Source organism: Taudactylus pleione, unplaced genomic scaffold (genome assembly GCF_031769625.1).
Source record: "Taudactylus pleione unplaced genomic scaffold, aTauple2 ptg000085l, whole genome shotgun sequence".
NCBI lineage: Eukaryota > Metazoa > Chordata > Amphibia > Anura > Myobatrachidae > Taudactylus > Taudactylus pleione.
This window is the reverse complement of record NW_028284487.1, coordinates 10,013,470-10,038,244: the sequence shown is the minus strand read 5'-3', so window position 1 is coordinate 10,038,244 and position 24,775 is coordinate 10,013,470. Positions and strand designations below refer to the sequence as shown.

The window sequence follows — 24,775 nt, the reverse complement described above, 5'->3', positions numbered from 1 at the left end:
AGTAGATTCAATCACCAAAAAAAGTCCTGATTGATTAAGTTGCCTTTGCATTTCTTAGATTTGCCATATTGCAATATTTGAGAAAAAGTTTTCTCTGTATGCCATATAGAGAAATGCTGCATCAGCCAAAGGATGACATTTTTGTTTATTCCTAACATGGATTTAAAAATTCTCTGTTTTGTATGTGTCTATGATGTTCTCTAGCAAGTTTCAAGGGCTGCTAACTCTAGCCAATGCCATGTGTTGATCCCAGTCTTCATGCACTTTGTCGCTGGATAAAATCCCTTGTTGGCATTTCTTGTAGGACAACAAGAAAAAGCACATGGCCTATATGTGGATCAAACCCGTGACCTTGGCGTTATTAGCTCCACGCTCTAACCAACTGAGCAAACCGGCCATACATAAAAGCATCAGCAAACACAAAAATGCCAAATGTACCTAAAACAGGAGAACATTCAGTATTTCAAAGATCAGCTATATTGAGTAGAGGAAGACTCTATAATAAAGGGTTCTATGGTGTAATGGTGAGCACTCTGGACTTTGAATCCAGTGATCTGAGTTCAAATCTCGGTGGGACCTAACTTTGTTCATTTTCCTTAAAGATTAATTTTCAAAGTTTTATTATAGCTTATCTATATTGAAACTTTCTATAAATCCCATCAACTTCAGTGGTTTCTTTACTCCAAACTAATTTTTAAACTGTTTCAAATCAGTTTTCAACTGGAGAAATGATTGTCAAACATTTGGAAATAAGAAAATTTGCAATAAGAATGCAGTAATCCATCACTTGTGCTATGGTTTTTAGATATTCTGGTTTTTAGAATTTACTTCTTCAGTGTGCACTAATTAGAGTAAAGGTCTGGTCTTCTTCTCTTCTTAAAACCTAGTCCCCAGTAGATTCAATCACCAAAAAAGTCCTGATTGATTAAGTTGCCTTTGCATTTCTTAGATTTGCCATATTGCAATATTTGAGAAAAAGTTTTCTCTGTATGCCATATAGAGAAATGCTGCATCAGCCAAAGGATGACATTTTTGTTTATTCCTAACATGGATTTAAAAATTCTCTGTTTTGTATGTGTCTATGATGTTCTCTAGCAAGTTTCAAGGGCTGCTAACTCTAGCCAATGCCATGTGCTGATCCCAGTCTTCATGCACTTTGTTGCTGGATAAAATCCTTTCTTGGCATTTCTTGTAGGACAACAAGTAAAAGCACAAGGCCTATATGTGGATCAAACCCGTGACCTTGGCATTATTATCTCCACGCTCTAACCAACTGAGTGAACCAGCCATACATAAAAGCATCAGCAAACACAAAAATGCCAAATGTACCTAAAACAGGAGAACATTCAGTATTTCAAAGATCAGCTATATTGAGTAGAGGAAGTTTCTATAATAAAGGGTTCTATGGTGTAACGGTGAGCACTCTGGACTTTGAATCCAGTGATCAGAGTTCAAATCTCGGTGGGACCTAACTTTGTTCATTTTCCTTAAAGTTTAATTTTCAAAGTTTTATGATAGCTTATCTATATTGCAACTTTCTATAATCCCATCAACTTCAGTGGTTTCTTTACTCCAAACTAATTTTGAAACTGTTTCAAATCAGTTTTCAACTGGAGAGATGTTTGTCAAACATTTGGAAATAATAAAATTTGCAAAAAGAATGCAGTAATCCATCACTTGTGCTATGGTTTTTAGATATTCTGGTTTTTAGAAGTTACTTCTTCAGTGTGCACTAATTAGAGTAAAGGTCTGGTCTTCTTCTCTTCTTAAAACCTAGTCCCCAGTAGATTCAATCACCAAAAAAAGTCCTGATTGATTAAGTTGCCTTTGCATTTCTTAGATTTGCCATATTGCAATATTTGAGAAAAAGTTTTCTCTGTATGCCATATAGAGAAATGCTGCATCAGCCAAAGGATGACATTTTTGTTTATTCCTAACATGGATTTAAAAATTCTCTGTTTTGTATGTGTCTATGATGCTCTCTAGCAAGTTTCAAGGGCTGCTAACTCTAGCCAATGCTATGTGTTGATCCCACTCTTCATGCACTTTGTTGCTGGATAAAATCCTTTCTTGGCATTTCTTGTAGGATAACAAGAAAAAGCACATGGCTTATATGGGGATCAAACCCGTGACCTTGGCATTATTAGCTCCACGCTCTAACCAACTGAGTGAACCAGCCATACATAAAAGCATCAGCGAACACAAAAATGCCAAATGTACCTAAAACAGGAGAACATTCAGTATTTCAAAGATCAGCTATATTGAGTAGAGGATGATTCTATAATAAAGGGTTCTATGGTGTAATGGTGAGCTCTCTGGACTTTGAATCCAGTGATTCAAGTTCAAATCTCAGTGGGACCTAACTTTGTTCATTTTCCTTAAAGTTTAATTTTCAAAGTTTTATGATAGCTTATCTATATTGAAACTTTCTATAAATCCCATCAACTTCAGTGGTTTCTTTACTCCAAACTAATTTTGAAACTGTTTCAAATCAGTTTTCAACTGGAGAGATGTTTGTCAAACATTTGGAAATAAGAAAAGTTGCAATAAGAATGCAGTAATCCATCACTTGTGCTATGGTTTTTAGATATTCTGGTTTTTAGAAGTTACTTCTTCAGTGTGCACTAATTAGAGTAAAGGTCTGGTCTTCTTCTCTTCTTAAAACCTAGTCCCCAGTAGATTCAATCACCAAAAAAAGTCCTGATTGATTAAGTTGTCTTTGCATTTCTTAGATTTGCCATATTGCAATATTTGAGAAAAAGTTTTCTCTGTATGCCATAGAGAGAAATGCTGCATCAGCCAAAGGATGACATTTTTGTTTATTCCTAACATGGATTTAAAAATTCTCTTTTTTTGTATGTGTCAATGATGTTCTCTAGCAAGTTTCAAGACCTGCAAACTCTAGCCAATGCCTTGTATTGATCCCAGTCTTCATGCACTTTGTCGCTGGATAAAATCCTTTCTTGGCATTTCTTGTAGGACAACAAGTAAAAGCACATGGCCTATATGTGGATCAAACCCGTGACCTTGGCATTATTATCTCCACGCTCTAACCAACTGAGTGAACCAGCCATACATAAAAGCATCAGCAAACACAAAAATGCCAAATGTACCTAAAACAGGAGAACATTCAGTATTTCAAAGATCAGCTATATTGAGTAGAGGAAGATTCTATAATAAAGGGTTCTATGGTGTAACGGTGAGCACTCTGGACTTTGAATCCAGTGATCCGAATTCAAATCTCGGTGGGACCTAACTTTGTTCATTTGCCTTAAAGTTTAATTTTCAAAGTTTTATGATAGCTTATCTATATTGAAACTTTCTATAATCCCATCAACTTCAGTGGTTTCTTTACTCCAAACTAATTTTGAAACTGTTTCAAATCAGTTTTCAACTGGAGAGAAGTTTGTCAAACATTTGGAAATAATAAAATTTGCAAAAAGAATGCAGGAATCCATCACTTGTGCTATGGTTTTTAGATATTCTGGTTTTTAGAAGTTACTTCTTCAGTGTGCACTAATTAGAGTAAAGGTCTGGTCTTCTTCTCATCTTAAAACTTAGTCTCCAGTAGATTCAATCACCAAAAAAAGTCCTGATTGATTAAGTTGCCTTTGCATTTCTTAGATTTGCCATATTGCTATATTTGAGAAAAAGTTTTCTCTGTATGCCATATAGAGAAATGCTGCATCAGCCAAAGGATGACATTTTTGTTTATTCCTAACATGGATTTAAAAATTCTCTGTTTTGTATGTGTCTATGAAGTTCTCTAGCAAGTTTCAAGGGCTGCTAACTCTAGCCAATGCCATGTGTTGATCGCAGTCTTCATGCACTTTGTTGCTTGATAAAATCCTTTCTTGGCATTTCTTGTAGGACAACAAGTAAAAGCACATGGCCTATATGGGGATCAAACCCGTGACCTTGGCATTATTAGCTCCACGCTCTAACCAACTGAGTGAACCAGCCATACATAAAAGCATCATCAAACACAAAAATGCCAAATGTACCTAAAACAGGAGAACATTCAGTATTTCAAAGATCAGCTATATTGAGTAGAGGATGATTCTATAATAAAGGGTTCTATGGTGTAATGGTGAGCTCTCTGGACTTTGAATCCAGTGATTCAAGTTCAAATCTCGGTGGGACCTTACTTTGTTCATTTTCCTTAAAGTTTAATTTTCAAAGTTTTATGATAGCTTATCTATATTGAAACTTTCTATAAATCCCATCAACTTCAGTGGTTTCTTTACTCCAAACTAATTTTGAAACTGTTTCAAATCAGTTTTCAACTGGAGAGATGTTTGTCAAACATTTGGAAATAAGAAAAGTTGCAATAAGAATGCAGTAATCCATCACTTGTGCTATGGTTTTTAGATATTCTGGTTTTTAGAAGTTACTTCTTCAGTGTGCACTAATTAGAGTAAAGGTCTGGTCTTCTTCTCTTCTTAAAACCTAGTCCCCAGTAGATTCAATCACCAAAAAAAGTCCTGATTGATTAAGTTGTCTTTGCATTTCTTAGATTTGCCATATTGCAATATTTGAGAAAAAGTTTTCTCTGTATGCCATAGAGAGAAATGCTGCATCAGCCAAAGGATGACATTTTTGTTTATTCCTAACATGGATTTAAAAATTCTCTGTTTTGTATGTGTCAATGATGTTCTCTAGCAAGTTTCAAGGGCTGCAAACTCTAGCCAATGCCTTGTATTGTTCCCAGTCTTCATGCACTTTGTCGCTGGATAAAATCCCTTCTTGGCATTTCTTGTAGGACAACAAGAAAAAGCAAATGGCCTATATGTTAATCGAACCCTTGACCTTGGTGTTATTAGCTTCATGCTTTAACCATCTGAGCAAACCGGCCATACATAAAAGCATCCGCAAACACAAAAATGCCAAATGTACCTAAAACAGGAGAACATTCAGTATTTCAAAGATCAGCTATATTGAGTAGAGGAAGATTCTATAATAAAGGGTTCTATGGTGTAAAGGTGAGCACTCTGAACACTGATCCAAGTTCAAATCTCCGTGGGACCTAACTTTGTTCATTTTCCTTAAAGTTTAATTTTCAAAGTTTTATGATAGCTTATCTATATTGAAACTTTCTATAATCCCATCAACTTCAGTGCTTTCTTTACTCCAAACTAATTTTGAAACTGTTTCAAATCAGTTATCAACTGAAGAGATGTTTGTCAAACATTTGGAAATAATAAAATTTGCAAAAAGAATGCAGTAATCCATCACTTGTGCTATGGTTTTTAGATATTCTGGTTTTTAGAAGTTACTTCTTCAGTGTGCACTAATTAGAGTAAAGGTCTGGTCTTCTTCTCTTCTTAAAACCTAGTCCCCAGTAGATTCAATCACCAAAAAAAGTCCTGATTGATTAAGTTGCCTTTGCATTTCTTAGATTTGCCATATTGCAATATTTGAGAAAAAGTTTTCTCTGTATGCCATATAGAGAAATGCTGCATCAGCCAAAGGATGACATTTTTGTTTATTCCTAACATGGATTTAAAAATTCTCTGTTTTGTATGTGTCTATGATGTTCTCTAGCAAGTTTCAAGGGCTGCTAACTCTAGCCAATGCCATGTGTTGATCCCAGTCTTCATGCACTTTGTCGCTGGATAAAATCCCTTGTTGGCATTTCTTGTAGGACAACAAGAAAAAGCACATGGCCTATATGTGGATCAAACCCGTGACCTTGGCGTTATTAGCTCCACGCTCTAACCAACTGAGCAAACCGGCCATACATAAAAGCATCAGCAAACACAAAAATGCCAAATGTACCTAAAACAGGAGAACATTCAGTATTTCAAAGATCAGCTATATTGAGTAGAGGAAGACTCTATAATAAAGGGTTCTATGGTGTAATGGTGAGCACTCTGGACTTTGAATCCAGTGATCTGAGTTCAAATCTCGGTGGGACCTAACTTTGTTCATTTTCCTTAAAGATTAATTTTCAAAGTTTTATTATAGCTTATCTATATTGAAACTTTCTATAAATCCCATCAACTTCAGTGGTTTCTTTACTCCAAACTAATTTTTAAACTGTTTCAAATCAGTTTTCAACTGGAGAAATGATTGTCAAACATTTGGAAATAAGAAAATTTGCAATAAGAATGCAGTAATCCATCACTTGTGCTATGGTTTTTAGATATTCTGGTTTTTAGAATTTACTTCTTCAGTGTGCACTAATTAGAGTAAAGGTCTGGTCTTCTTCTCTTCTTAAAACCTAGTCCCCAGTAGATTCAATCACCAAAAAAGTCCTGATTGATTAAGTTGCCTTTGCATTTCTTAGATTTGCCATATTGCAATATTTGAGAAAAAGTTTTCTCTGTATGCCATATAGAGAAATGCTGCATCAGCCAAAGGATGACATTTTTGTTTATTCCTAACATGGATTTAAAAATTCTCTGTTTTGTATGTGTCTATGATGTTCTCTAGCAAGTTTCAAGGGCTGCTAACTCTAGCCAATGCCATGTGCTGATCCCAGTCTTCATGCACTTTGTTGCTGGATAAAATCCTTTCTTGGCATTTCTTGTAGGACAACAAGTAAAAGCACAAGGCCTATATGTGGATCAAACCCGTGACCTTGGCATTATTATCTCCACGCTCTAACCAACTGAGTGAACCAGCCATACATAAAAGCATCAGCAAACACAAAAATGCCAAATGTACCTAAAACAGGAGAACATTCAGTATTTCAAAGATCAGCTATATTGAGTAGAGGAAGTTTCTATAATAAAGGGTTCTTTGGTGTAACGGTGAGCACTCTGGACTTTGAATCCAGTGATCAGAGTTCAAATCTCGGTGGGACCTAACTTTGTTCATTTTCCTTAAAGTTTAATTTTCAAAGTTTTATGATAGCTTATCTATATTGCAACTTTCTATAATCCCATCAACTTCAGTGGTTTCTTTACTCCAAACTAATTTTGAAACTGTTTCAAATCAGTTTTCAACTGGAGAGATGTTTGTCAAACATTTGGAAATAAGAAAATTTGCAAAAAGAATGCAGTAATCCATCACTTGTGCTATGGTTTTTAGATATTCTGGTTTTTAGAAGTTACTTCTTCAGTGTGCACTAATTAGAGTAAAGGTCTGGTCTTCTTCTCTTCTTAAAACCTAGTCCCCAGTAGATTCAATCACCAAAAAAAGTCCTGATTGATTAAGTTGCCTTTGCATTTGTTAGATTTGCCATATTGCAATATTTGAGAAAAAGTTTTCTCTGTATGCCATATAGAGAAATGCTGCATCAGCCAAAGGATGACATTTTTGTTTATTCCTAACATGGATTTAAAAATTCTCTGTTTTGTATGTGTCTATGATGCTCTCTAGCAAGTTTCAAGGGCTGCTAACTCTAGCCAATGCTATGTGTTGATCCCACTCTTCATGCACTTTGTTGCTGGATAAAATCCTTTCTTGGCATTTCTTGTAGGATAACAAGAAAAAGCACATGGCTTATATGGGGATCAAACCCGTGACCTTGGCATTATTAGCTCCACGCTCTAACCAACTGAGTGAACCAGCCATACATAAAAGCATCAGCGAACACAAAAATGCCAAATGTACCTAAAACAGGAGAACATTCAGTATTTCAAAGATCAGCTATATTGAGTAGTTGAAGATTCAATAATAAAGGGTTCTATGGTGTAATGGTGAGCACTCTGGACTTTGAATCCAGTGATCCAAGTTCAAATCTCGGTGGGACCTAACTTTGTTCATTTTCCTTAAAGTTTAATTTTCAAAGTTTTATGATAGCTTATCTATATTGAAACTTTCTATAAATCCCATCAACTTCAGTGGTTTCTTTATTCCAAACTAATTTTGAAACTGTTTCAAATCAGTTTTCAACTGGAGAGATGTTTGTCAAACATTTGGAAATAAGAAAAGTTGCAATAAGAATGCAGTAATCCATCACTTGTGCTATGGTTTTTAGATATTCTGGTTTTTAGAAGTTACTTCTTCAGTGTGCACTAATTAGAGTAAAGGTCTGGTCTTCTTCTCTTCTTAAAACCTAGTCCCCAGTAGATTCAATCACCAAAAAAAGTCCTGATTGATTAAGTTGTCTTTGCATTTCTTAGATTTGCCATATTGCAATATTTGAGAAAAAGTTTTCTCTGTATGCCATATAGAGAAATGCTGCATCAGCCAAAGGATGACATTTTTGTTTATTCCTAACATGGATTTAAAAATTCTCTATTTTGTATGTGTCTATGATGTTCTCTAGCAAGTTTCAAGGGCTGCTAACTCTAGCCAATGCCATGTGTTGATCCCAGTCTTCATGCACTTTGTTGCTGGATAAAATCCTTTCTTGGCATTTCTTGTAGGACAACAAGAAAAAGCAAATGGCCTATATGTGGATAGAACCCGTGACCTTGGCGTTATTAGCTCCACGCTCTAACCAACTGAGCAAACTGGCCATACATAAAAGCATCCGCAAACACAAAAATTCCAAATGTACCTAAAACAGGAGAACATTCAGTATTTCAAAGATCAGCTATATTGAGTAGAGGATGATTCTATAATAAAGGGTTCTATGGTGTAATGGTGAGCACTCTGGACTTTGAATCCAGTGATCCGAGTTCAAATCTCGGTGGGACCCAGCTTTGTTCATTTTCCTTAAAGTTTAATTTTCAAAGTTTTATGATAGCTTATCTATATTGAAACTTTCTATAATCCCATCAACTTCAGTGCTTTCTTTACTCCAAACTAATTTTGAAACTGTTTCAAATCAGTTTTCAACTGAAGAGATGTTTGTCAAACATTTGGAAATAATAAAATTTGCAAAAAGAATGCAGTAATCCATCACTTGTGCTATGGTTTTTAGATATTCTGGTTTTTAGAATTTACTTCATCAGTGTGCACTAATTAGAGTAAAGGTCTGGTCTTCTTCTCTTCTTAAAACCTAGTCCCCAGTAGATTCAATCACCAAAAAAAGTCCTGATTGATTAAGTTGCCTTTGCATTTCTTAGATTTGCCATATTGCTATATTTGAGAAAAAGTTTTCTCTGTATGCCATAGAGAGAAATGCTGCATCAGCCAAAGGATGACATTTTTGTTTATTCCTAACATGGATTTTAAAATTCTCTGTTTTGTATGTGTCTATGATGTTCTCTAGCAAGTTTCAAGGGCTGCTAACTCTAGCCAATGCCATGTGTTGATCCCAGTCTTCATGCACTTTGTCGCTTGATAAAATCCCTTCTTGGCATTTCTTGTAGGACAACAAGTAAAAGCACATGGCCTATATGTGGATCAAACCTGTGACCTTGGCATTATTAGCTCCACGCTCTAACCAACTGAGCAAACCGGCCATACATAAAAGCATCAGCAAACAGAAAAATGCCAAATGTACCTAAAACAGGAGAACATTCAGTATTTCAAAGATCAGCTATATTGAGTAGAGGAAGATTCTATAATAAAGGGTTCTATGGTGTAATGGTGAGCACTCTGGACTTTGAATCCAGTGATCCGAGTTCAAATCTCAGTGGGATCTAACTTTGTTCATTTTCCTTAAAGTTTAATTTTCAAAGTTTTATGATAGCTTATCTATATTGAAACTTTCTATAATCCCATCAACTTCAGAGCTTTCTTTACTCCAAACTAATTTTGAAACTGTTTCAAATCAGTTTTCAACTGAAGAGATGTTTGTCAAACATTTGGAAATAATAAAATTTGCAAAAAGAATGCAGTAATCCATCACTTGTGCTATGGTTTTTAGATATTCTGGTTTTTAGAAGTTACTTCTTCAGTGTGCACTAATTAGAATAAAGGTCTGGTCTTCTTCTCTTCTTAAAACCTAGTCCCCAGAAGATTCAATCACCAAAAAAAGTCCTGATTGATTAAGTTGCCTTTGCATTTCTTAGATTTGCCATATTGCAATATTTGAGAAAAATTTTTCTCTGTATGCCATATAGAGAAATGCTGCATCAGCCAAAGGATGACATTTTTGTTTATTCCTAACATGGATTTTAAAATTCTCTGTTTTGTATGTGTCTATGATGTTCTCTAGCAAGTTTCAAGGGCTGCTAACTCTAGCCAATGCCATGTGTTGATCCCAGTCTTCATGCAGTTTGTCGCTGGATAAAATCCCTTCTTGGCATTTCTTGTAGGACAACAAGAAAATGCACATGTCCTATATGTGGATCAAACCCGTGACCTTGGCTTTATTAGCTCCACGCTCTAACCAACTGAGCAAACCGGCCATACATAAAAGCATCAGCAAACACAAAAATGCCAAATGTACCTAAAACAGGAGAACATTCAGTATTTCAAAGATCAGCTATAATGAGTAGAGGAAGACTCTATAATAAAGGGTTCTATGGTGTAATGGTGAACACTCTGGACTTTGAATCCAGTGATCTGAGTTCAAAGCTTGGTGGGACCTAACTTTATTCATTTTCCTTAAAGTTTAATTTTCAAAGTTTTATTATAGCTTATCTATATTGAAACTTTCTATAAATCCCATCAACTTCAGTGGTTTCTTTACTCCAAACTAATTTTGAAACTGTTTCAAATCAGTTTTCAACTGGAGAAATGATTGTCAAACATTTGGAAATAAGAAAATTTGCAATAAGAGTGCAGTAATCCATCACTTGTGCTATGGTTTTTAGATATTCTGGTTTTTAGAATTTACTTCTTCAGTGTGCACTAATTAGAGTAAAGGTCTGGTCTTCTTCTCTTCTTAAAACCTAGTCCCCAGTAGATTCAATCACCAAAAAAGTCCTGATTGATTAAGTTGCCTTTGCATTTCTTAGATTTGCCATTTTGCAATATTTGAGAAAAAGTTTTCTCTGTATGCCATATAGAGAAATGCTGCATCAGCCAAAGGATGACATTTTTGTTTATTCCTAACATGGATTTAAAAATTCTCTGTTTTGTATTTGTCTATGATGTTCTCTAGCAAGTTTCAAGGGCTGCTAACTCTAGCCAATGCCATGTGCTGATCCCAGTCTTCATGCACTTTGTTGCTGGATAAAATCCTTTCTTGGCATTTCTTGTAGGACAACAAGTAAAAGCACAAGGCCTATATGTGGATCAAACCCGTGACCTTGGCATTATTATCTCCACGCTCTAACCAACTGAGTGAACCAGCAATACATAAAAGCATCAGCAAACACAAAAATGCCAAATGTACCTAAAACAGGAGAACATTCAGTATTTCAAAGATCAGCTATATTGAATAGAGTTAGATTCTATAATAAAGGGTTCTATGGTGTAACGGTGAGCACTCTGGACTTTGAATCCAGTGATCCAAGTTCAAATCTCGGTGGGACCTAACTTTGTTCATTTTCCTTAAAGTTTAAATTACAAAGTTTTATGATAGCTTATCTATATTGAAACTTTCTATAAATCCCATCAACTTCAGTGGTTTCTTTATTCCAAACTAATTTTGAAACTGTTTCAAATCAGTTTTCAACTGGAGAGATGTTTGTCAAACATTTGGAAATAAGAAAAGTTGCAATAAGAATGCAGTAATCCATCACTTGTGCTATGGTTTTTGATATTCTGGTTTTTAGAAGTTACTTCTTCAGTGTGCACTAATTAGAGTAAAGGTCTGGTCTTCTTCTCTTCTTAAAACCTAGTCCCCAGTAGATTCAATCACCAAAAAAAGTCCTGATTGATTAAGTTGCCTTTGCATTTCTTAGATTTGCCATATTGCTATATTTGAGAAAAAGTTTTCTCTGTATGCCATAGAGAGAAATGCTGCATCAGCCAAAGGATGACATTTTTGTTTATTCCTAACATGGATTTAAAAATTCTCTGTTTTGTATGTGTCTATGATGTTCTCTAGCAAGTTTCAAGGGCTGCTAACTCTAGCCAATGCCATGTGTTGATCCCAGTCTTCATGCACTTTGTCGCTTGATAAAATCCCTTGTTGGCATTTCTTGTAGGACAACAAGTAAAAGCACATGGCCTATATGTGGATCAAACCCATGACCTTGGCATTATTAGCTCCACGCTCTAACCAACTGAGCAAACCGGCCATACATAAAAGCATCAGCAAACAGAAAAATGCCAAATGTACCTAAAACAGGAGAACATTCAGTATTTCAAAGATCAGCTATATTGAGTAGAGGAAGATTCTATAATAAAGGGTTCTATGGTGTAATGGTGAGCACTCTGGACTTTGAATCCTGTGATCCGAGTTCAAATCTCGGTGGGACCTAACTTTGTTCATTTTCCTTAAAGTTTAATTTTCAAAGTTTTATGATAGCTTATCTATATTGAAACTTTCTATAATCCCATCAACTTCAGAGCTTTCTTTACTCCAAACTAATTTTGAAACTGTTTCAAATCAGTTTTCAACTGAAGAGATGTTTGTCAAACATTTGGAAATAATAAAATTTGCAAAAATAATGCAGTAATCCATCACTTGTGCTATGGTTTTTAGATATTCTGGTTTTTAGAAGTTACTTCTTCAGTGTGCACTAATTAGAATAAAGGTCTGGTCTTCTTCTCTTCTTAAAACCTAGTCCCCAGAAGATTCAATCACCAAAAAAAGTCCTGATTGATTAAGTTGCCTTTGCATTTCTTAGATTTGCCATATTGCAATATTTGAGAAAAAGTTTTCTCTGTATGCCATATAGAGAAATGCTGCATCAGCCAATGGATGACATTTTTGTTTATTCCTAACATGGATTTAAAAATTCTCTGTTTTGTATATGTCTATGATGTTCTCTAGCAAGTTTCAAGGGCTGCTAACTCTAGCCAATGCCATGTGTTGATCCCAGTCTTCATGCAGTTTGTCGCTGGATAAAATCCCTTCTTGGCATTTCTTGTAGGACAACAAGAAAATGCACATGTCCTATATGTGGATCAAACCCGTGACCTTGGCTTTATTAGCTCCACGCTCTAACCAACTGAGCAAACCGGCCATACATAAAAGCATCAGCAAACACAAAAATGCCAAATGTACCTAAAACAGGAGAACATTCAGTATTTCAAAGATCAGCTATAATGAGTAGAGGAAGACTCTATAATAAAGGGTTCTATGGTGTAATGGTGAGCACTCTGGACTTTGAATCCAGTGATCTGAGTTCAAAGCTTGGTGGGACCTAACTTTGTTCATTTTCCTTAAAGTTTAATTTTCAAAGTTTTATTATAGCTTATCTATATTGAAACTTTCTATAAATCCCATCAACTTCAGTGGTTTCTTTACTCCAAACTAATTTTGAAACTGTTTCAAATCAGTTTTCAACTGGAGAAATGATTGTCAAACATTTGGAAATAAGAAAATTTGCAATAAGAGTGCAGTAATCCATCACTTGTGCTATGGTTTTTAGATATTCTGGTTTTTAGAATTTACTTCTTCAGTGTGCACTAATTAGAGTAAAGGTCTGGTCTTCTTCTCTTCTTAAAACCTAGTCCCCAGTAGATTCAATCACCAAAAAAGTCCTGATTGATTAAGTTGCCTTTGCATTTCTTAGATTTGCCATATTGCAATATTTGAGAAAAAGTTTTCTCTGTATGCCATATAGAGAAATGCTGCATCAGCCAAAGGATGACATTTTTGTTTATTCCTAACATGGATTTAAAAATTCTCTGTTTTGTATGTGTCTATGATGTTCTCTAGCAAGTTTCAAGGGCTGCTAACTCTAGCCAATGCCATGTGTTGATCCCAGTCTTCATGCACTTTGTTGCTGGATAAAATCCTTTCTTGGCATTTCTTGTAGGACAACAAGTAAAAGCACAAGGCCTATATGTGGATCAAAACCGTGACCTTGGCATTATTATCTCCACGCTCTAACCAACTGAGTGAACCAGCCATACATAAAAGCATCAGCAAACACAAAAATGCCAAATGTACCTAAAACAGGAGAACATTCAGTATTTCAAAGATCAGCTATATTGAGTAGTTGAAGATTCAATAATAAAGGGTTCTATGGTGTAATGGTGAGCACTCTGGACTTTGAATCCAGTGATCCAAGTTCAAATCTCGGTGGGACCTAACTTTGTTCATTTTCCTTAAAGTTTAATTTTCAAAGTTTTATGATAGCTTATCTATATTGAAACTTTCTATAAATCCCATCAACTTCAGTGGTTTCTTTATTCCAAACTAATTTTGAAACTGTTTCAAATCAGTTTTCAACTGGAGAGATGTTTGTCAAACATTTGGAAATAAGAAAAGTTGCAATAAGAATGCAGTAATCCATCACTTGTGCTATGGTTTTTAGATATTCTGGTTTTTAGAAGTTACTTCTTCAGTGTGCACTAATTAGAGTAAAGGTCTGGTCTTCTTCTCTTCTTAAAACCTAGTCCCCAGTAGATTCAATCACCAAAAAAAGTCCTGATTGATTAAGTTGTCTTTGCATTTCTTAGATTTGCCATATTGCAATATTTGAGAAAAAGTTTTCTCTGTATGCCATAGAGAGAAATGCTGCATCAGCCAAAGGATGACATTTTTGTTTATTCCTAACATGGATTTAAAAATTCTCTGTTTTGTATGTGTCTATGATGTTCTCTAGCAAGTTTCAAGGGCTGCTAACTCTAGCCAATGCCATGTGTTGATCCCAGTCTTCATGCACTTTGTCGCTTGATAAAATCCCTTCTTGGCATTTCTTGTAGGACAACAAGAAAAAGCACATGGCCTATATGGGGATCGAACCCGTGACCTTGGCGTTATTAGCTCCACGCTCTAACCAACTGAGCAAACCGGCCATACATAAAAGCATCAGCAAACAGAAAAATGCCAAATGTACCTAAAACAGGAGAACATTCAGTATTTCAAAGATCAGCTATATTGAGTAGAGGAAGACTCTATAATAAAGGGTTCTATGGTGTAATGGTGAGCACTCTGGACTTTGAATCCAGTGATCTGAGTTCAAAGCTTGGTGGGACTTAACTTTGTTCATTTTCCTTAAAGTTTAATTTTCAAAGTTTTAGGATAGCTTATCTATATTGAAACTTTCTATAAATCCCATCAACTTCAGTGGTTTCTTTACTCCAAACTAATTTTGAAACTGTTTCAAATCAGTTTTCAACTGGAGAAATGATTGTCAAACATTTGGAAATAAGAAAATTTGCAATAAGAGTGCAGTAATCCATCACTTGTGCTATGGTTTTTAGATATTCTGGTTTTTAGAATTTACTTCTTCAGTGTGCACTAATTAGAGTAAAGGTCTGGTCTTCTTCTCTTCTTAAAACCTAGTCCCCAGTAGATTCAATCACCAAAAAAGTCCAGATTGATTAAGTTGCCTTTGCATTTCTTAGATGTGCCATATTGCAATATTTGAGAAAAAGTTTTCTCTGTATGCCATATAGAGAAATGCTGCATCAGCCAAAGGATGACATTTTTGTTTATTCCTAACATGGATTTAAAAATTCTCTGTTTTGTATGTGTCTATGATGTTCTCTAGCAAGTTTCAAGGGCTGCTAACTCTAGCCAATGCCATGTGCTGATCCCAGTCTTCATGCACTTTGTTGCTGGATAAAATCCTTTCTTGGCATTTCTTGTAGGACAAGTAAAAGCACAAGGCCTATATGTGGATCAAACCCGTGACCTTGGCATTATTATCTCCACGCTCTAACCAACTGAGTGAACCAGCCATACATAAAAGCATCAGCAAACCCAAAAATGCCAAATGTACCTAAAACAGGAGAACATTCAGTAATTCAAAGATCAGCTATATTGAGTAGAGGAAGATTCTATAATAAAGGGTTCTATGGTGTAACGGTGAGCACTCTGGACTTTGAATCCAGTGATCCGAGTTCAAATCTCGGTGGGACCTAACTTTGTTCATTTTCCTTAAAGTTTAATTTTCAAAGTTTTATGATAGCTTATCTATATTGCAACTTTCTATAATCCCATCAACTTCAGTGGTTTCTTTACTCCAAACTAATTTTGAAACTGTTTCAAATCAGTTTTCAACTGGAGAGATGTTTGTCAAACATTTGGAAATAATAAAAGTTGCAATAAGAATGCAGTAATCCATCACTTGTGCTATGGTTTTTAGATATTCTGGTTTTTAGAAGTTACTTCTTCAGTGTGCACTAATTAGAGTAAAGGTCTGTTCTTCTTCTCTTCTTAAAACCTAGTCCCCAGTAGATTCAATCACCAAAAAAAGTCCTGATTGATTAAGTTGTCTTTGCATTTCTTAGATTTGCCATATTGCAATATTTGAGAAAAAGTTTTCTCTGTATGCCATATAGAGAGAAATGCTGCGTCAGCCAAAGGATGACATTTTTGTTTATTCCTGACATGGATTTAAAAATTCTCTGTTTTGTATGTGTCAATGATGTTCTCTAGCAAGTTTCAAGGGCTGCAAACTCTAGCCAATGCCTTGTGTTGATCCCAGTCTTCATGCACTTTGTCGCTGGATAAAATCCCTTCTTGGCATTTCTTGTAGGACAACAAGAAAAAGCAAATGGCCTATATGTTGATCGAACCCGTGACCTTGGTGTTATTAGCTCCATGCTCTAACCATCTGAGCAAACCGGCCATACATAAAAGCATCTGCAAACACAAAAATGCCAAATGTACCTAAAACAGGAGAACATTCAGTATTTCAAAGATCAGCTATCTTGAGTAGAGGAAGAATCTATAATAAAGGGTTCTATGGTGTAAAGGTGAGCACTCTGAACTTTGAATCCACTGATCCAAGTTCAAATCTCCGTGGGACCTAACTTTGTTCATTTTCCTTAAAGTTTAATTTTCAAAGTTTTATGATAGCTTATCTATATTGAAACTTTCTATAATCCCATCAACTTCAGTGCTTTCTTTACTCCAAACTAATTTTGAAACTGTTTCAAATCAGTTTTCAACTGAAGAGATGTTTGTCAAACATTTGGAAATAATAAAATTTGCAAAAAGAATGCAGTAATCCATCACTTGTGCTATGGTTTTTAGATATTCTCGTTTTTAGAAGTTACTTCTTCAGTGTGCACTAATTAGAGTAAAGGTCTGGTCTTCTTCTCTTCTTAAAACCTAGTCCCCAGTAGATTCAATCACCAAAAAAAGTCCTGATTGATTAAGTTGTCTTTGCATTTCTTAGATTTGCCATATTGCAATATTTGAGAAAAAGTTTTCTCTGTATGCCATATAGAGAGAAATGCTGCGTCAGCCAAAGGATGACATTTTTGTTTATTCCTAACATGGATTTAAAAATTCTCTGTTTTGTATGTGTCTATGATGTTCTCTAGCAAGTTTCAAGGGCTGCTAACTCTAGCCAATGCCATGTGTTGATCCCAGTCTTCATGCAGTTTGTCACTGGATAAAATCCCTTCTTGGCATTTCTTGTAGGACAACAAGAAAAAGCACATGGCCTATATGTGGATCAAACCCGTGACCTTGGCATTATTAGCTCCACGCTCTAACCAACTGAGCAAACCGGCCATACATAAAAGCATCAGCAAACAGAAAAATGCCAAATGTACCTAAAACAGTAGAACATTCAGTATTTCAAAGATCAGCTATATTGAGTAGAGGAAGATTCTATAATAAAGGGTTCTATGGTGTAATGGTGAGCACTCTGGACTTTGAATCCAGTGATCTGAGTTCAAATCTCGGTGGGACCTAACTTTGTTCATTTTCCTTAAAGTTTAATTTTCAAAGTTTTATGATAGCTTATCTATATTGAAACTTTCTATAATCCCATCAACTTCAGAGCTTTCTTTACTCCAAACTAATTTTGAAACTGTTTCAAATCAGTTTTCAACTGAAGAGATGTTTGTCAAACATTTGGAAATAATAAAATTAGCAAAAAGAATGCAGTGATCCATCACTTGTGCTATGGTTTTTAGATATTCTGGTTTTTAGAAGTTACTTCTTCAGTGTGCACTAATTAGAATAAAGGTCTGGTCTTCTTCTCTTCTTAAAACCTAGTCCCCAGAAGATTCAATCACCAAAAAAAGTCCTGATTGATTAAGTTGCCTTTGCATTTCTTAGATTTGCCATATTGCAATATTTGAGAAAAAGTTTTCTCTGTATGCCATATAGAGAAATGCTGCATCAGCCAAAGGATGACATTTTTGTTTATTCCTAACATGGATTTAAAAATTCTCTGTTTTGTATATGTCTATGATGTTCTCTAGCAAGTTTCAAGGGCTGCTAACTCTAGCCAATGCCATGTGTTGATCCCAGTCTTCATGCAGTTTGTCGCTGGATAAAATCCCTTCTTGGCATTTCTTGTAGGACAACAAGAAAATGCACATGTCCTATATGTGGATCAAACCCGTGACCTTGGCTTTATTAGCTCCACGCTCTAACCAACTGAGCAAACCGGCCATACATAAAAGCATCAGCAAACACAAAAATGCCAAATGTACCTAAAACAGGAGAACATTCAGTATTTCAAAGATCAGCTATAATGAGTAGAGGAAGACTCTATAATAAAGGGTTCTATGGTGTAATGGTGAGCACTCTGGACTTTGAATCCAGTGATCTGAGTTCAAAGCTTGGTGGGACCTAACTTTGTTCATTTTCCTTAAAGTTTAATTTTCAAAGTTTTATTATAGCTTATCTATATTGAAACTTTCTATAAATCCCATCAACTTCAGTGGTTTCTTTACTCCAAACTAATTTTGAAACTGTTTCAAATCAGTTTTCAACTGGAGAAATGATTGTCAAACATTTGGAAATAAGAAAATTTGCAATAAGAGTGCAGTAATCCATCACTTGTGCTATGGTTTTTAGATATTCTGGTTTTTAGAATTTACTTCTTCAGTGTGCACTAATTAGAGTAAAGGTCTGGTCTTCTTCTCTTCTTAAAACCTAGTCCCCAGTAGATTCAATCACCAAAAAAGTCCTGATTGATTAAGTTGCCTTTGCATTTCTTAGATTTGCCATTTTGCAATATTTGAGAAAAAGTTTTCTCTGTATGCCATATAGAGAAATGCTGCATCAGCCAAAGGATGACATTTTTGTTTATTCCTAACATGGATTTAAAAATTCTCTGTTTTGTATGTGTCTATGATGTTCTCTAGCAAGTTTCAAGGGCTGCTAACTCTAGCCAATGCCATGTGCTGATCCCAGTCTTCATGCACTTTGTTGCTGGATAAAATCCTTTCTTGGCATTTCTTGTAGGACAACAAGTAAAAGCACAAGGCCTATATGTGGATCAAACCCGTGACCTTGGCATTATTATCTCCACGCTCTAACCAACTGAGTGAACCAGCCATACATAAAAGCATCAGCAAACACAAAAATGCCAAATGTACCTAAAACAGGAGAACATTCAGTATTTCAAAGATCAGCTATATTGAGTAGTTGAAGATTCTATAATAAAGGGTTCTATGGTGTAACGGTGAGCACTCTGGACTTTGAATCCAGTGATCCAAGTTCAAATCTCGGTGGGACCTAACTTTGTTCAGTTTCCTTAAAGTTTAATTTACAAAGTTTTATGATAGCTTATCTACATTGAAACTTTCTATAAATCCCATCAACTTCAGTGGTTTCTTTATTCCAAACTAATTTTGAAACTGTTTCAAATCAGTTTTCAACTGGAGAGATGTTTGTCAATCATTTGGAAATAAGAAAAGTTGCAATAAGAATGCAGTAATCCATCACTTGTGCTATGGTTTTTAGATATTCTGGTTTTTAGAAGTTACTTCTTCAGTGTGCACTAATTAGAGTAAAGGTCTGGTCTTCTTCTCTTCTTAAAACCTAGTCCCCAGTAGATTCAATCACCAAAAAAAGTCCTGATTGATTAAGTTGTCTTTGTATTTCTTAGATTTGCCATATTGCAATATTTGAGAAAAAGTTTTCTCTGTATGCCATAGAGAGAAATGCTGCATCAGCCAAAGGATAACATTTTTGTTTATTCCTAACATGGATTTAAAAATTCTCTGTTTTGTATGTGTCTATGATGTTCTCTAGCAAGTTTCAAGGGCTGCTAACTCTAGCCAATGCCATGTGCTGATCCCAGTCTTCATGCACTTTGTTGCTGGATAAAATCCTTTCTTGGCATTTCTTGTAGGACAACAAGTAAAAGCACAAGGCCTATATGTGGATCAAACCCGTGACCTTGGCATTATTATCTCCACGCTCTAACCAACTGAGTGAACCAGCCATACATAAAAGCATCAGCAAACACAAAAATGCCAAATGTACCTAAAACAGGAGAACATTCAGTATTTCAAAGATCAGCTATATTGAATAGAGGAAGATTCTATAATAAAGGGTTCTATGGTGTAACGGTGAGCACTCTGGACTTTGAATCCAGTGATCCAAGTTCAAATCTCGGTGGGACCTAACTTTGTTCATTTTCCTTAAAGTTTAATTTACAAAGTTTTATGATAGCTTATCTATATTGAAACTTTCTATAAATCCCATCAACTTCAGTGGTTTCTTTATTCCAAACTAATTTTGAAACTGTTTCAAATCAGTTTTCAACTGGAGAGATGTTTGTCAATCATTTGGAAATAAGAAAAGTTGCAATAAGAATGCAGTAATCCATCACTTGTGCTATGGTTTTTAGATATTCTGGTTTTTAGAAGTTACTTCTTCAGTGTGCACTAATTAGAGTAAAGGTCTGGTCTTCTTCTCTTCTTAAAACCTAGTCCCCAGTAGATTCAATCACCAAAAAAAGTCCTGATTGATTAAGTTGTCTTTGCATTTCTTAGATTTGCCATATTGCAATATTTGAGAAAAAGTTTTCTCTGTATGCCATAGAGAGAAATGCTGCATCAGCCAAAGGATGACATTTTTGTTTATTCCTAACATGGATTTAAAAATTCTCTGTTTTGTATGTGTCTATGATGTTCTCTAGCAAGTTTCAAGGGCTGCTAACTCTAGCCAATGCCATGTGTTGATCCCAGTCTTCATGCACTTTGTCGCTTGATAAAATCCCTTCTTGGCATTTCTTGTAGGACAACAAGAAAAAGCACATGGCCTATATGTGGATCAAACCCGTGACCTTGGCGTTATTAGCTCCACGCTCTAACCAACTGAGCAAACCGGCCATACATAAAAGCATCAGCAAACACAAAAATGCCAAATGTACCTAAAACAGGAGAACATTCAGTATTTCAAAGATCAGCTATATTGAGTAGAGGAAGACTCTATAATAAAGGGTTCTATGGTGTAATGGTGAGCACTCTGGACTTTGAATCCAGTGATCTGAGTTCTAAGCTTGGTGGGACCTAACTTTGTTCATTTTCCTTAAAGTTTAATTTTCAAAGTTTTATTATAGCTTATCTATATTGAAACTTTCTATAAATCCCATCAACTTCAGTGGTTTCTTTACTCCAAACTAATTTTGAAACTGTTTCAAATCAGTTTTCAACTGGAGAAATGATTGTCAAACATTTGGAAATAAGAAAATTTGCAATAAGAGTGCAGTAATCCATCACTTGTGCTATGGTTTTTAGATATTCTGGTTTTTAGAATTTACTTCTTCAGTGTGCACTAATTAGAGTAAAGGTCTGGTCTTCTTCTCTTCTTAAAACCTAGTCCCCAGTAGATTCAATCACCAAAAAAGTCCTGATTGATTAAGTTGCCTTTGCATTTCTTAGATTTGCCATATTGCAATATTTGAGAAAAAGTTTTCTCTGTATGCCATATAGAGAAATGCTGCATCAGCCAAAGGATGACATTTTTGTTTATTCCTAACATGGATTTAAAAATTCTCTGTTTTGTATGTGTCTATGATGTTCTCTAGCAAGTTTCAAGGGCTGCTAACTCTAGCCAATGCCATGTGTTGATCCCAGTCTTCATGCACTTTGTTGCTGGATAAAATCCTTTCTTGGCATTTCTTGTAGGACAACAAGTAAAAGCACAAGGCCTATATGTGGATCAAAACCGTGACCTTGGCATTATTATCTCCACGCTCTAACCAACTGAGTGAACCAGCCATACATAAAAGCATCAGCAAACACAAAAATGCCAAATGTACCTAAAACAGGAGAACATTCAGTATTTCAAAGATCAGCTATATTGAGTAGTTGAAGATTCAATAATAAAGGGTTCTATGGTGTAATGGTGAGCACTCTGGACTTTGAATCCAGTGATCCAAGTTCAAATCTCGGTGGGACCTAACTTTGTTCATTTTCCTTAAAGTTTAATTTTCAAAGTTTTATGATAGCTTATCTATATTGAAACTTTCTATAAATCCCATCAACTTCAGTGGTTTCTTTATTCCAAACTAATTTTGAAACTGTTTCAAATCAGTTTTCAACTGGAGAGATGTTTGTCAAACATTTGGAAATAAGAAAAGTTGCAATAAGAATGCAGTAATCCATCACTTGTGCTATGGTTTTTAGATATTCTGGTTTTTAGAAGTTACTTCTTCAGTGTGCACTAATTAGAGTAAAGGTCTGGTCTTCTTCTCTTCTTAAAACCTAGTCCCCAGTAGATTCAATCACCAAAAAAAGTCCTGATTGATTAAGTTGTCTTTGCATTTCTTAGATTTGCCATATTGCAATATTTGAGAAAAAGTTTTCTCTGTATGCCATAGAGAGAAATGCTGCATCAGCCAAAGGATGACATTTTTGTTTATTCCTAACATGGATTTAAAAATTCTCTGTTTTGTATGTGTCTATGATGTTCTCTAGCAAGTTTCAAGGGCTGCTAACTCTAGCCAATGCCATGTGCTGATCCCAGTCTTCATGCACTTTGTTGCTGGATAAAATCCTTTCTTGGCATTTCTTGTAGGACAAGTAAAAGCACAAGGCCTATATGTGGATCAAACCCGTGACCTTGGCATTATTATCTCCACGCTCTAACCAACTGAGTGAACCAGCCATACATAAAAGCATCAGCAAACCCAAAAATGCCAAATGTACCTAAAACAGGAGAACATTCAGTATTTCAAAGATCAGCTATATTGAGTAGAGGAAGATTCTATAATAAAGGGTTCTATGGTGTAACGGTGAGCACTCTGGACTTTGAATCCAGTGATCCGAGTTCAAATCTCGGTGGGACCTAACTTTGTTCATTTTCCTTAAAGTTTAATTTTCAAAGTTTTATGATAGCTTATCTATATTGCAACTTTCTATAATCCCATCAACTTCAGTGGTTTCTTTACTCCAAACTAATTTTGAAACTGTTTCAAATCAGTTTTCAACTGGAGAGATGTTTGTCAAACATTTGGAAATAATAAAAGTTGCAATAAGAATGCAGTAATCCATCACTTGTGCTATGGTTTTTAGATATTCTGGTTTTTAGAAGTTACTTCTTCAGTGTGCACTAATTAGAGTAAAGGTCTGTTCTTCTTCTCTTCTTAAAACCTAGTCCCCAGTAGATTCAATCACCAAAAAAAGTCCTGATTGATTAAGTTGTCTTTGCATTTCTTAGATTTGCCATATTGCAATATTTGAGAAAAAGTTTTCTCTGTATGCCATAGAGAGAAATGCTGCGTCAGCCAAAGGATGACATTTTTGTTTATTCCTGACATGGATTTAAAAATTCTCTGTTTTGTATGTGTCAATGATGTTCTCTAGCAAGTTTCAAGGGCTGCAAACTCTAGCCAATGCCTTGTGTTGATCCCAGTCTTCATGCACTTTGTCGCTGGATAAAATCCCTTCTTGGCATTTCTTGTAGGACAACAAGAAAAAGCAAATGGCCTATATGTTGATCGAACCCGTGACCTTGGTGTTATTAGCTCCATGCTCTAACCATCTGAGCAAACCGGCCATACATAAAAGCATCCGCAAACACAAAAATGCCAAATGTACCTAAAACAGGAGAACATTCAGTATTTCAAAGATCAGCTATCTTGAGTAGAGGAAGAATCTATAATAAAGGGTTCTATGGTGTAAAGGTGAGCACTCTGAACTTTGAATCCACTGATCCAAGTTCAAATCTCCGTGGGACCCAACTTTGTTCATTTTCCTTAAAGTTTAATTTTCAAAGTTTTATGATAGCTTATCTATATTGAAACTTTCTATAATCCCATCAACTTCAGTGCTTTCTTTACTCCAAACTAATTTTGAAACTGTTTCAAATCAGTTTTCAACTGAAGAGATGTTTGTCAAACATTTGGAAATAATAAAATTTGCAAAAAGAATGCAGTAATCCATCACTTGTGCTATGGTTTTTAGATATTCTGGTTTTTAGAAGTTACTTCTTCAGTGTGCACTAATTAGAGTAAAGGTCTGGTCTTCTTCTCTTCTTAAAACCTAGTCCCCAGTAGATTCAATCACCAAAAAAAGTCCTGATTGATTAAGTTGCCTTTGCATTTCTTAGATTTGCCATATTGCAATATTTGAGAAAAAGTTTTCTCTGTATCCCATATAGAGAAATGCTGCATCAGCCAAAGGATGACATTTTTGTTTATTCCTAACATGGATTTAAAAATTCTCTGTTTTGTATGTGTCTATGATGTTCTCTAGCAAGTTTCAAGGGCTGCTAACTCTAGCCAATGCTATGTGTTGATCCCAGTCTTCATGCAGTTTGTCGCTGGATAAAATCCCTTCTTGGCATTTCTTGTAGGACAACAAGAAAAAGCACATGGCCTATATGTGGATCAAACCCGTGACCTTGGCGTTATTAGCTCCACGCTCTAACCAACTGAGCAAACCGGCCATACATAAAAGCATCAGCAAACACAAAAATGCCAAATGTACCTAAAACAGGAGAACATTCAGTATTTCAAAGATCAGCTATATTGAGTAGAGGAAAACTCTATAATAAAGGGTTCTATGGTGTAATGGTGAGCACTTTGGACTTTGAATCCAGTGATCTGAGTTCAAAGCTTGGTGGGACCTAACTTTGTTCATTTTCCTTAAAGTTTAATTTTCAAAGTTTTAGGATAGCTTATCTATATTGAAACTTTCTATAAATCCCATCAACTTCAGTGGTTTCTTTACTCCAAACTAATTTTGAAACTGTTTCAAATCAGTTTTCAAC

At 35.4% G+C, this 24,775-nt stretch overlaps 16 non-coding genes across 16 annotated transcripts; all 16 read left to right on the top strand.

Moving 5' to 3' along the window:
• The first annotated feature begins 507 nt into the window (after positions 1–507).
• TRNAQ-UUG (transfer RNA glutamine (anticodon UUG)) lies at positions 508–579 on the top strand. The gene has a single exon. It is a non-coding gene; the product is annotated as a tRNA-Gln (tRNA).
• Positions 580–1,398: 819 nt separating this feature from the next.
• Positions 1,399–1,470, top strand: TRNAQ-UUG (transfer RNA glutamine (anticodon UUG)). Its single transcript has one exon. It is a non-coding gene; the product is annotated as a tRNA-Gln (tRNA).
• Positions 1,471–3,182: 1,712 nt separating this feature from the next.
• On the top strand, positions 3,183–3,254 carry TRNAQ-UUG (transfer RNA glutamine (anticodon UUG)). The gene has a single exon. It is a non-coding gene; the product is annotated as a tRNA-Gln (tRNA).
• Positions 3,255–5,847: 2,593 nt separating this feature from the next.
• TRNAQ-UUG (transfer RNA glutamine (anticodon UUG)) lies at positions 5,848–5,919 on the top strand. Its single transcript has one exon. It is a non-coding gene; the product is annotated as a tRNA-Gln (tRNA).
• A 1,710-nt stretch (positions 5,920–7,629) lies between these two features.
• TRNAQ-UUG (transfer RNA glutamine (anticodon UUG)) lies at positions 7,630–7,701 on the top strand. The gene has a single exon. It is a non-coding gene; the product is annotated as a tRNA-Gln (tRNA).
• Positions 7,702–8,521: 820 nt separating this feature from the next.
• On the top strand, positions 8,522–8,593 carry TRNAQ-UUG (transfer RNA glutamine (anticodon UUG)). Its single transcript has one exon. It is a non-coding gene; the product is annotated as a tRNA-Gln (tRNA).
• Positions 8,594–9,412: 819 nt separating this feature from the next.
• Positions 9,413–9,484, top strand: TRNAQ-UUG (transfer RNA glutamine (anticodon UUG)). The gene has a single exon. It is a non-coding gene; the product is annotated as a tRNA-Gln (tRNA).
• A 1,710-nt stretch (positions 9,485–11,194) lies between these two features.
• Positions 11,195–11,266, top strand: TRNAQ-UUG (transfer RNA glutamine (anticodon UUG)). The gene has a single exon. It is a non-coding gene; the product is annotated as a tRNA-Gln (tRNA).
• Positions 11,267–12,085: 819 nt separating this feature from the next.
• Positions 12,086–12,157, top strand: TRNAQ-UUG (transfer RNA glutamine (anticodon UUG)). Its single transcript has one exon. It is a non-coding gene; the product is annotated as a tRNA-Gln (tRNA).
• Positions 12,158–13,867: 1,710 nt separating this feature from the next.
• Positions 13,868–13,939, top strand: TRNAQ-UUG (transfer RNA glutamine (anticodon UUG)). The gene has a single exon. It is a non-coding gene; the product is annotated as a tRNA-Gln (tRNA).
• Positions 13,940–15,647: 1,708 nt separating this feature from the next.
• On the top strand, positions 15,648–15,719 carry TRNAQ-UUG (transfer RNA glutamine (anticodon UUG)). Its single transcript has one exon. It is a non-coding gene; the product is annotated as a tRNA-Gln (tRNA).
• A 1,714-nt stretch (positions 15,720–17,433) lies between these two features.
• Positions 17,434–17,505, top strand: TRNAQ-UUG (transfer RNA glutamine (anticodon UUG)). The gene has a single exon. It is a non-coding gene; the product is annotated as a tRNA-Gln (tRNA).
• Positions 17,506–19,215: 1,710 nt separating this feature from the next.
• Positions 19,216–19,287, top strand: TRNAQ-UUG (transfer RNA glutamine (anticodon UUG)). Its single transcript has one exon. It is a non-coding gene; the product is annotated as a tRNA-Gln (tRNA).
• An 820-nt stretch (positions 19,288–20,107) lies between these two features.
• Positions 20,108–20,179, top strand: TRNAQ-UUG (transfer RNA glutamine (anticodon UUG)). Its single transcript has one exon. It is a non-coding gene; the product is annotated as a tRNA-Gln (tRNA).
• A 1,711-nt stretch (positions 20,180–21,890) lies between these two features.
• On the top strand, positions 21,891–21,962 carry TRNAQ-UUG (transfer RNA glutamine (anticodon UUG)). The gene has a single exon. It is a non-coding gene; the product is annotated as a tRNA-Gln (tRNA).
• Positions 21,963–22,779: 817 nt separating this feature from the next.
• On the top strand, positions 22,780–22,851 carry TRNAQ-UUG (transfer RNA glutamine (anticodon UUG)). The gene has a single exon. It is a non-coding gene; the product is annotated as a tRNA-Gln (tRNA).
• Positions 22,852–24,775: the final 1,924 nt, after the last annotated feature.